Here is a 9,700-nt window from a genome sequence, read left to right on the forward strand (position 1 = left end):
ATGGTTGCGGACCCAACAGGGGATTCATGACGCATTTTGAAGGAAAATTGGAACCAGCTGCAGTGTCAAGTCATTGGAATCAGTTGACTGGGCTGTCGTTTTGTCAAGTTCTCAATTGGCATGGGTTTTGACACCTTTACTTCATTCTATTATTAGTTTTATTCACTTTGAAATTAAAATCTCCTGCTTTTATTTGAATGATGTTTGGACTAACATGTCTGAAGAGCACGTGTTCACCCAGTGTAGTAGAAATAAAAGTTCATTTGGACTCATGCTCAGTGAGTAGCGTGTTAACCCATGACTCATAGTAAGGTCACTGTGTAGAAGTTAAATGAAGCAGTAACTGTACTAGAGCGAGTGGTTCTCATACTGGGGGTCGCGCCCGGAAGTGGGTAACAGGACCATTTTCAGTTGGTTGCAGACGTTTGCCAAAAATGAATGTTGATCAATTATTGAGATTTTTTTGTTTTATTCTGGATAGTCAGCTTTAAGATTGAGTGACCGGACATATTTGTTTTTTCTTCATATTTTATTCTCAGACAGGACAGCTCTGGTGTGAAAGGGGAAGGCGAGCACAGAAATATTGCTGTTCTGTAACACTGAAACTGCAATGTTTTTAAATTATTATAAAGCCTATATACAATTAGTTATTTTGTTGGGGCCATGGCTTGACGTAATACTGTAGTAGCTTGTGTCCTAGTTTAGAACCACTGGTGGTGCAATGGGTAAAATAAAATAGTTAAATACATGAATAAAAGCATGTTATTGTGGTTGGATGCATATTACTGTAAATAAAATATTTACTTAACATTTTCTTTGAATGGAAGATCTTTATTTTTTGAACAGTTATGCAACTTTCCCTGGTTCTATGACTATTTCCTCTGCTCCGTAGAGTCAAGTGATCCTGGGCCATGACACAAACAGTGCCATTGCATTTTTAACACTAAAAGAAAAAACAGTCAGAAGTACAACGCAAACTGTGGTAGATTTATTAAATAATGTGTTATATACACAAAGTACGCCAGTAAACACTAGTGATACAAATAGAACACTAAATGTGCAATGTTCACAGAACTCCATTGTCCATAGTGAGAAAGTGAGGGTAAGAATGAGCCCCACACTGGGCTGCTGCAGTGGTGGGGAGCACGAGTGCGTTTACTGTGGTACGCTGATGTAGATGGCAGGAAACGCAGCCCAGTGAAGCTCTCTGTGCTTCAGGTACTCACAGGCCAAGGACGGCGCCCCCTATAGGACTGTTGGGGACAACACAAACAAGTCACACATACTCAAAGAACAAATGTCTTCTGGACATGTGTGGGTCAGAGGAGACATGTGGACTGTGCCGCTGTGGGGGCCCCTAGAGCTAAATGAGCACTACTGATTGAAAACATTTTTTTTTTTTTTTTTTAACACATAATACAGTAAAATAAGAATATATGTATATTCAGATATTTGGGCATTCACAATATGAGAGAACCATGTATATGGGTACTTGACATCTGAGGATGAAAGACATTTTTTCTGTCCTGTGACGTGCATTTATGAGAAATGGATCTAATTTGTTCTACAACCTAAGGAACGTTTTTAACAAGCATTAAATCTTTTTGGGTCCAACACTTTGAATTTGAGATGTTTTAACCGGTGCTGCGGGATGTAAATTAGCGCAAGGCATCTGACCATGGCCCACATTGAGGAATAACTTACCGGTGTCAACAGTGTTTAAATAATTATGTAACTAACCCATGCAACAGGATATGTTTTAACAATTAGAACTGTATTTTTATTCAGAACAAGAGCTGTCACACAGCAAAACATCAAACTGAGTTTTAAGTTTAAGGTTTTCGGAAAAGTAAAATTTTACAAAAATAATATAATCCCGACTTGGTTTGACATTTGGCTTAAACCCTGAAGCCCAGGAGCATAAGTGACAGACTCTCTTTGAACAGTTGGCTCTGGAGGTCATCAGCTCCTCAGTGTGAGCTTAGGAGATTAAGACCGTCTCATTCCCCCCAGTTTTCAATGACTGAATGACATGGACTGACTGCAGTGTGTTTCTAGTATGTGACTTGTACAATCTTTGTCATATATATATTTCGTTTGTCTTGTTTATGTTGATGCTGCTGCCCCCTGTTCCAAGCCAAATCTCTCCATTTGTTTTGTTCATTTTAAAACTGTACTCTAGTTGAATTCATTTAGAAATTATTTTTAAGTGATAATGCTAAAAAAGTACCCATATAACAAAATGTGGCTAAAATGAGACGTTTCTCTGGTCAGGGGACTAAAACTGAGACTAGGCTGTGCTCGGAGCTTCTGTTATTTCAAACTGTTAATAATGAATGCAACACCTATTTGCTGTGGAACACTTTTGTGTGATTACACTTTAGCATTGTGGTTTACACACAACACATTCACTAATGCGACTCTTGTTGAAGACGTAGACTGGGCCAGTTGTGGCTGACGAGACCCTCCTCCAGCTCTCGGACCGGCTGTGCGTGTCCGCGTTACCGCAGCAGGTGTCAGGGGTGAGGCAGGTGCTTGGACTTTGAGCTTCTGCCCGTTCTGACTGATGAAGCTCAGCACAGTCTCACGGATCTGAAACAACCGGAAAAACAGAGTGAGGCCAACAAAGCAACAAACCTCCCACCTGAAGATGGGAATCAAGTGTGGTTTTACTTCAACAGTACTGTATATTTATCCTGGTAATTCTCAAAATCTTACTTATTTTTTTGAAAAACGGGAGTATTTCAGTGTATATGACGCAGATCTTACTCGATAAGAAACAGAAGCAAGTTTGTAGAGATTATCAGTTAAAAAGACAATCATATTAGCAAGATTCGGTTCACAGATAAAGTAAGAAGTGGGGTTGATACAAGTGTGAAAGGATGAAAAGTGCTGAAGTTTTGTCCAGTATGATGGTCGTGCCGATTTTGGCTGCTTCTGCTTTTATTTGGAAGTAAACCACCAAGACATGTCAAATTTACTGGTACTACTGCAAATGAAAACGGATTGCCCTGACATCCTAAAATATGTATAGGTGTCTTATAGCCATTTCATAGTTTTAAATATTAAAAAACATTAAAATGTGGCGCCGCGGCTCCTGAAACTGCGCCGCTATTTGACCGCGATTTAGCGCCGTTTTAGACCGCGCCGGGTTAAGGTTAGGGTTAGCCATGAGGCTATAACGGGCTATAAGGGAAATGCCGCGGTCCCTGAAACGGCGCGGCAATTTGACCGCTTTATTCTTTAGACTTTATTCTTTAAAAACGCTCCTCCCTGTCACCTAGCAACAGAGACCCGCCGCTAATGCTGATGCTAACGCTAAGACCACGGCACGAGAGGAACTGTTCCATCAAAATAAAAGAGGAAGTGAAGGCATTTATTGCGCCCCTGCTGGCCAATCGTGAAAATACACAATATCTGCAATGCAATTCCATGGCTGAAGCCAATAATATAGATAATGTGCAATGGCTGACGCCATTGCTGAAGCCATTGAGAGTGTCTGCATTCTTGCGTTAAAGCACTACATGTGTGTAGTAACGACTTTATTCTTGTTAGGCTCGAGCCATGGAATGAACATTGAGGATGAGAAGGAAGAGGATGTTCTAACGTGCTTTGAAACACCAAAGTAATGGAAGAAGAACTTCTAAAGAATACGACAAAGTCTGAAGAATAAATTCTGGCGGTAATGCAACGCTTGGATATCAACCGCGATAAAACAAAAAGTCTGAGGAATAAAGTCTGGCGGTAATGCAACACTTGGATGCCAACCGCCATAAAACAACAACAACAACGAGGTTAAAGTAAGAAGAAGAAGAAGAAGAAGAGCTAGTCTCCGGTCTGAAGAGACGGGAGATGGCGGAGGAGAGTGGATCGGTGGTCAAAGACGTTCTGGACGGCGTGGAGGAGCAGCCTTTTCTGGCTGCACGTGCCCGGAAACGTAAAAAGTCCCTTAGGACCAGAGGAGCGAGCACCTGCCCCGGCCCTGTCATGTGTCCAGAGGAGCGAGCACCTGCCCTGTCATGTGTCCAGAGGAGCGAGCACCTGCCCCGGCCCTGTCATGTGTCCAGAGGAGTGAGCACCTGCCCTGTCATGTGTCCAGAGGAGTGAGCACCTGCCCCGGACTTCACCCTCCATCACATCCACAAGCACAGCCAAGGACTTTCACCTACCTACACTAAGAAGGCCGCATATAGGGCAGAGATGTCAAATACAAACGAGTGCTCACTAGAAAGAATTGGCATCATTTTATTACAAACCCGAAGCTAAAGAACCAGACCTGGCAAGTTTCCCTTTAGCGCCGCGGTGAGCACGAGCCTCTCTGTCCGCCTCGTGCGCAGTTTAGCTCGGGGAAGACTTCATGCGGTTCCGCTTCAACACATTCGATACGTTATTTAATCCGGACACTGAATTAAACGGCGGTGGTCTGCGCAGTCAGAGCTGGGCCATCGGCGGGCCTACATGTGCTCAATTCCCGCCGAAAACCACCGCGCCAGAGCCGGAGAAGCGACGCCATCCTCCCCCCGCTTACCTGCTGCTTGTCGAAGTGCTCCCGCTCCGCTCCCAGGCTGTGCTCGCTCCTCCGGCTCCTCACCCAGGTGTTCATCCTTTCACCGCTTTATTCGGATTATACACAAGGGCCAAGTACAACAAATACAAATAAAAAACGGCCAGTGTCATCCAACGTTTGAAAGCGAAGCCAGGAAACGTCCAAGTGCCCGTGTCTTCCTCCGTGTTAAACGCCAGACCGACAGTGACATCGCTCGGTCGGCTTCATTCGTCCGGATGAACCGCTCGGGGGAAAAGGCTGACGGCGGCGGCGGGCGGGAGGAGAAGGTCCTCCCCCAGGGCGGAGGAGGGGAGGAGGGAAGGACGGGAGTCAAGGGAGGGAGTCAAGGGAGGGAGTCAAGGGAGAGAGTCAAGGGAGGGAGTCAAGGGAGGGAGTCAAGGGAGAGAGTCAAGGGAGGGAGTCAAGGGAGAGAGTCAAGGGAGGGAGTCAAGGGAGGGAGTCAAGGGAGAGAGTCAAGGGAGGGAGTCAAGGGAGAGAGTCAAGGGAGAGAGTCAAGGGAGGGAGTCAAGGGAGAGAGTCAAGGGAGGGAGTCAAGGGAGAGAGTCAAGGGAGGGAGTCAAGGGAGAGAGTCAAGGGAGGGAGTCAAGGGAGGGAGTCAAGGGAGGGAGTCAAGGGAGAGAGTCAAGGGAGGGAGTCAAGGGAGAGAGTCAAGGGAGGGAGTCAAGGGAGAGAGTCAAGGGAGGGAGTCAAGGGAGGGAGTCAAGGGAGGGAGTCAAGGGAGAGAGTCAAGGGAGGGAGTCAAGGGAGGGAGTCAAGGGAGAGAGTCAAGGGAGGGAGTCAAGGGAGAGAGTCAAGGGAGGGAGTCAAGGGAGGGAGTCAAGGGAGGGAGTCAAGGGAGAGAGTCAAGGGAGGGAGTCAAGGGAGAGAGTCAAGGGAGGGAGTCAAGGGAGAGAGTCAAGGGAGGGAGTCAAGGGAGAGAGTCAAGGGAGGGAGTCAAGGGAGGGAGTCAAGGGAGGGAGTCAAGGGAGAGAGTCAAGGGAGGGAGTCAAGGGAGGGAGTCAAGGGAGAGAGTCAAGGGAGGGAGTCAAGGGAGAGAGTCAAGGGAGGGAGTCAAGGGAGGGAGTCAAGGGAGAGAGTCAAGGGAGGGAGTCAAGGGAGAGAGTCAAGGGAGGGAGTCAAGGGAGAGAGTCAAGGGAGGGAGTCAAGGGAGGGAGTCAAGGGAGGGAGTCAAGGGAGGGAGTCAAGGGAGAGAGTCAAGGGAGGGAGTCAAGGGAGGGAGTCAAGGGAGAGAGTCAAGGGAGGGAGTCAAGGGAGAGAGTCAAGGGAGGGAGTCAAGGGAGAGAGTCAAGGGAGGGAGTCAAGGGAGAGAGTCAAGGGAGGGAGTCAAGGGAGGGAGTCAAGGGAGGGAGTCAAGGGAGGGAGTCAAGGGAGAGAGTCAAGGGAGGGAGTCAAGGGAGGGAGTCAAGGGAGAGAGTCAAGGGAGGGAGTCAAGGGAGAGAGTCAAGGGAGGGAGTCAAGGGAGGGAGTCAAGGGAGGGAGTCAAGGGAGGGAGTCAAGGGAGAGAGTCAAGGGAGGGAGTCAAGGGAGAGAGTCAAGGGAGGGAGTCAAGGGAGGGAGTCAAGGGAGGGAGTCAAGGGAGAGAGTCAAGGGAGGGAGTCAAGGGAGGGAGTCAAGGGAGAGAGTCAAGGGAGGGAGTCAAGGGAGAGAGTCAAGGGAGGGAGTCAAGGGAGGGAGTCAAGGGAGGGAGTCAAGGGAGAGAGTCAAGGGAGGGAGTCAAGGGAGAGAGTCAAGGGAGAGAGTCAAGGGAGGGAGTCAAGGGAGAGAGTTAAGGGAGGGAGTCAAGGGAGGGAGTCAAGGGAGGGAGTCAAGGGAGAGAGTCAAGGGAGGGAGTCAAGGGAGGGAGTCAAGGGAGGGAGTCAAGGGAGAGAGTCAAGGGAGGGAGTCAAGGGAGAGAGTCAAGGGAGGGAGTCAAGGGAGGGAGTCAAGGGAGGGAGTCAAGGGAGGGAGTCAAGGGAGAGAGTCAAGGGAGGGAGTCAAGGGAGGGAGTCAAGGGAGGGAGTCAAGGGAGAGAGTCAAGGGAGGGAGTCAAGGGAGAGAGTCAAGGGAGGGAGTCAAGGGAGGGAGTCAAGGGAGGGAGTCAAGGGAGAGAGTCAAGGGAGAGAGTCAAGGGAGAGAGTCAAGGGAGAGAGTCAAGGGAGGGAGTCAAGGGAGGGAGTCAAGGGAGAGAGTCAAGGGAGGGAGTCAAGGGAGGGAGTCAAGGGAGGGAGTCAAGGGAGAGAGTCAAGGGAGAGAGTCAAGGGAGAGAGTCAAGGGAGAGAGTCAAGGGAGGGAGTCAAGGGAGGGAGTCAAGGGAGGGAGTCAAGGGAGAGAGTCAAGGGAGGGAGTCAAGGGAGAGAGTCAAGGGAGGGAGTCAAGGGAGGGAGTCAAGGGAGTCAAAGCAGGAAGGACGCGGCGAGAGTGGAACTATAGCTAACCCACTTGTCCCGGTGCAGGTGTCCCGGTGCAGGTGTCTCCGGTGCAGGTGTCCCCGGTGCAGGTGTCCCCGGTGCAGGTGTCCCCGGTGCAGGTGTCCCGGTGCAGGTGTCCCCGGTGCAGGTGTCCCCGGTGCAGGTGTCCCCGGTGCAGGTGTCCCCGGTGCAGGTGTCCCCGGTGCAGGTGTCCCCGGTGCAGGTGTCCCGGTGCAGGTGTCCCCGGTGCAGCACTCTTGGTGGAAATGTGTGTGTTTTAGTTTGAGCTCGTGCGTCTGTGCAGATGGAGCTGTGACGTCACCTCTGTGAAGAGGGGATTATTTGATGAGTTAATCCTTCTGAGATTATTTGTGCCTTTTACTTTTTCACACTGATGGGAGATAAGATGACCTTTATTTGTCTCACAATTGGGAAATTCCAATGTTGCAGCACAGAATTGGTACAGGAACTAGGCACAAAAGTATAAGAATAAAAGCAGATAATTTAGAAATAACTCTTAATAATAATAACACTTACATCTGTTATATGGACAGAAAATATTGCACCAGGGACAATATGTTGCAGTATTGCACATGAGTGTGGATGAGAATGCATGAGTATCTATGGCTTTCAGAGAAGGATGTTTAGTATTCAAAATCAAATAGTAATTGATAGCCTACTAAAACTAGTATACATACTAGATTCTCAGTGAAACAAGTAGCGACATATAAAGAAGACAAACAGCACAAAATTTGACATTTTGTGAACAGTTTTAGTCTTGAATGTTATCAAAATTAGTCATTTTTTATGGGTTAGTATGAAGTTTGAAATACTTTTGTCATGATACTAGCACTGTTGAATTTACAATTCAAATCGAATCATATATTTTGGAATGGTCAAAAGTCCTCAATACATCAACCCAAGAATAGAATTCTATAAATGGATATGTGAGTTAAAGGGGCTCGTCACCGCTGAATAGGCAAGTTTGTGAGGAATAAAATGTAACTTTTGTCATTTGTCTTTTCCAGGATAAAACAGAAATTTGTCTTAACATTTATCTTATTCAGGAAAACTGATACAGGCTATATTGGTGCAAGGAGTTGAGGCATGGCCTACAGTCTCAGTTTATACTTTGTGGTTCCCAACCTATGGCCTGGCTCTCCAATTAACCCTCAATTTTCTTTAGACCATAGCCCTATTCCTTCCATAATTCTAGAATCATGTCAATGTCAGGGCCTATGTAACTCATGAAAGATTCTGTCTTTGAAAGAAATATCAAAACACATGATTAAATTTAATTAAATTTATTTTGTAACGCCCAAATGCACAACAGCAGTTGCTTTGAAGGGCGCCTGCTGATCCACATTACCGTATTAGTTTGGGATTGGCTCCACAAACTTGTATTAATCTTATGCCTTAAAGTCCTTTCTAACAATCATCACGTTTTTCAAAATTGAATAATGGCACCAATTCCTGAGGCTGTTATGAAAAAAAATATATATAGTCTACTGGCAAAGACAATGTCGAAGTTTTTACCAGTCTTTGTTTCATGTGGCCCAGTAATTAGACATTAACCATACACCATGTCAAATCTGCAGATTCCACCATAGATTTCTGACCTTTCTCCAGCTCAATTTTAAACTATAAACATTCTAGAATGTTGTATCACATGAACCCAACCCAATTTCATTCCTCCAATGTTGTTGTTGTTGTTGTTGTTGTTGTTTTATGGCGGTTGGCATCCAATTGTTGCATTACCGCCAGACTTTAGACTTTGTCAGAGCAAACTGAAACAAAGGTCAGGGGGGGTTAAGGAACAGTTTAATTACTCGTCTAGTCATACAGAATAGAATGTTTAATGTTAATTATTAAAATTATACAATCCCATCAATAGATTTATAAGCTATGTAGAAGTGTATTTGTACTCTTTATGGTGGATGTTGTAAACTGTGCTGCTCAGACTCAAAGCAGAACTGAAAGGATCAGGATCATTGCTAAAGCTGCAGGAAGATTCCTTGGAACAAAAGAGCTTGAATGGGCAGAAATAATAAAGGCGCTAAATGGGAGTCAGAGTGAAGAACTGGAGGTAGAGGCGGTCTCCTGTCCTCGCCCAGTCTAATAGATGCACGGCTGCCAAGCAACGACATCAGTGGAAGTATCAAAGCCTAAAGAATGAAGCGTAAAGAATAAAGCTGTACGGCGGAAGCATCAAACATCAAAGAAGGAGAGGAAGATGAAGAAGAGTCAGTCTGGAATAAAGCCGGTCAGACTCTGAAAAAGAATAAAGCTGTACGGTGGAAGCACCGAACGTCAAAGAGGAAGATGAAGAAGAGTCTCCCTGGAATAAAGCCGGTTGGTCTTTGAAACAACAACAACTATTCTAGTCACAAAGACATATCATGACCTCATGGGCTTTGTAACACCAAAGCAATGGAAGGAGTACTTTTACGGACTACGACAGTCTGAGGACTACGAAAAGTCTGAGGAATAAAGTCTGGCGGTAATGCAACAATTGGATGCCAACCGCCATAAAACAACAACAACAACAACAACAACAACAACAAAATGAAGAATAAAGTCTGGCGGTAATGCAACGCTTGGATGCCAACCGCCATAAAACAACAACAACAACAACATTTGTCCAATTTTACTCCTCAGATTCTAATTTTTGACCTCACAACTTCCCTCTGCTTAGGGCTGTGTTCACTTGACAGTCTCAGGCATGCAGTCAGTCCTGATTGTCGGT

General features: G+C 46.3%; 1 long non-coding RNA gene across 1 annotated transcript; it reads right to left on the minus strand.

Moving 5' to 3' along the window:
- Window positions 1-966: 966 nt before the first annotated feature.
- On the minus strand, window positions 967-4,785 carry LOC140380200 (uncharacterized). The gene is made up of 2 exons (XR_011931025.1): window positions 4,529-4,785; window positions 967-2,592 (listed from the first exon to the last, which is right to left on the minus strand). It is a non-coding gene; the product is annotated as an uncharacterized lncRNA (long non-coding RNA).
- Window positions 4,786-9,700: the final 4,915 nt, after the last annotated feature.

The sequence above is a fragment of the Eucyclogobius newberryi genome, unplaced genomic scaffold (assembly GCF_026437365.1).
Source record: "Eucyclogobius newberryi isolate DKJ021-1_F unplaced genomic scaffold, fEucNew1.0.hap1 SCAF_448, whole genome shotgun sequence".
NCBI classification, from domain to species: domain Eukaryota; kingdom Metazoa; phylum Chordata; class Actinopteri; order Gobiiformes; family Gobiidae; genus Eucyclogobius; species Eucyclogobius newberryi.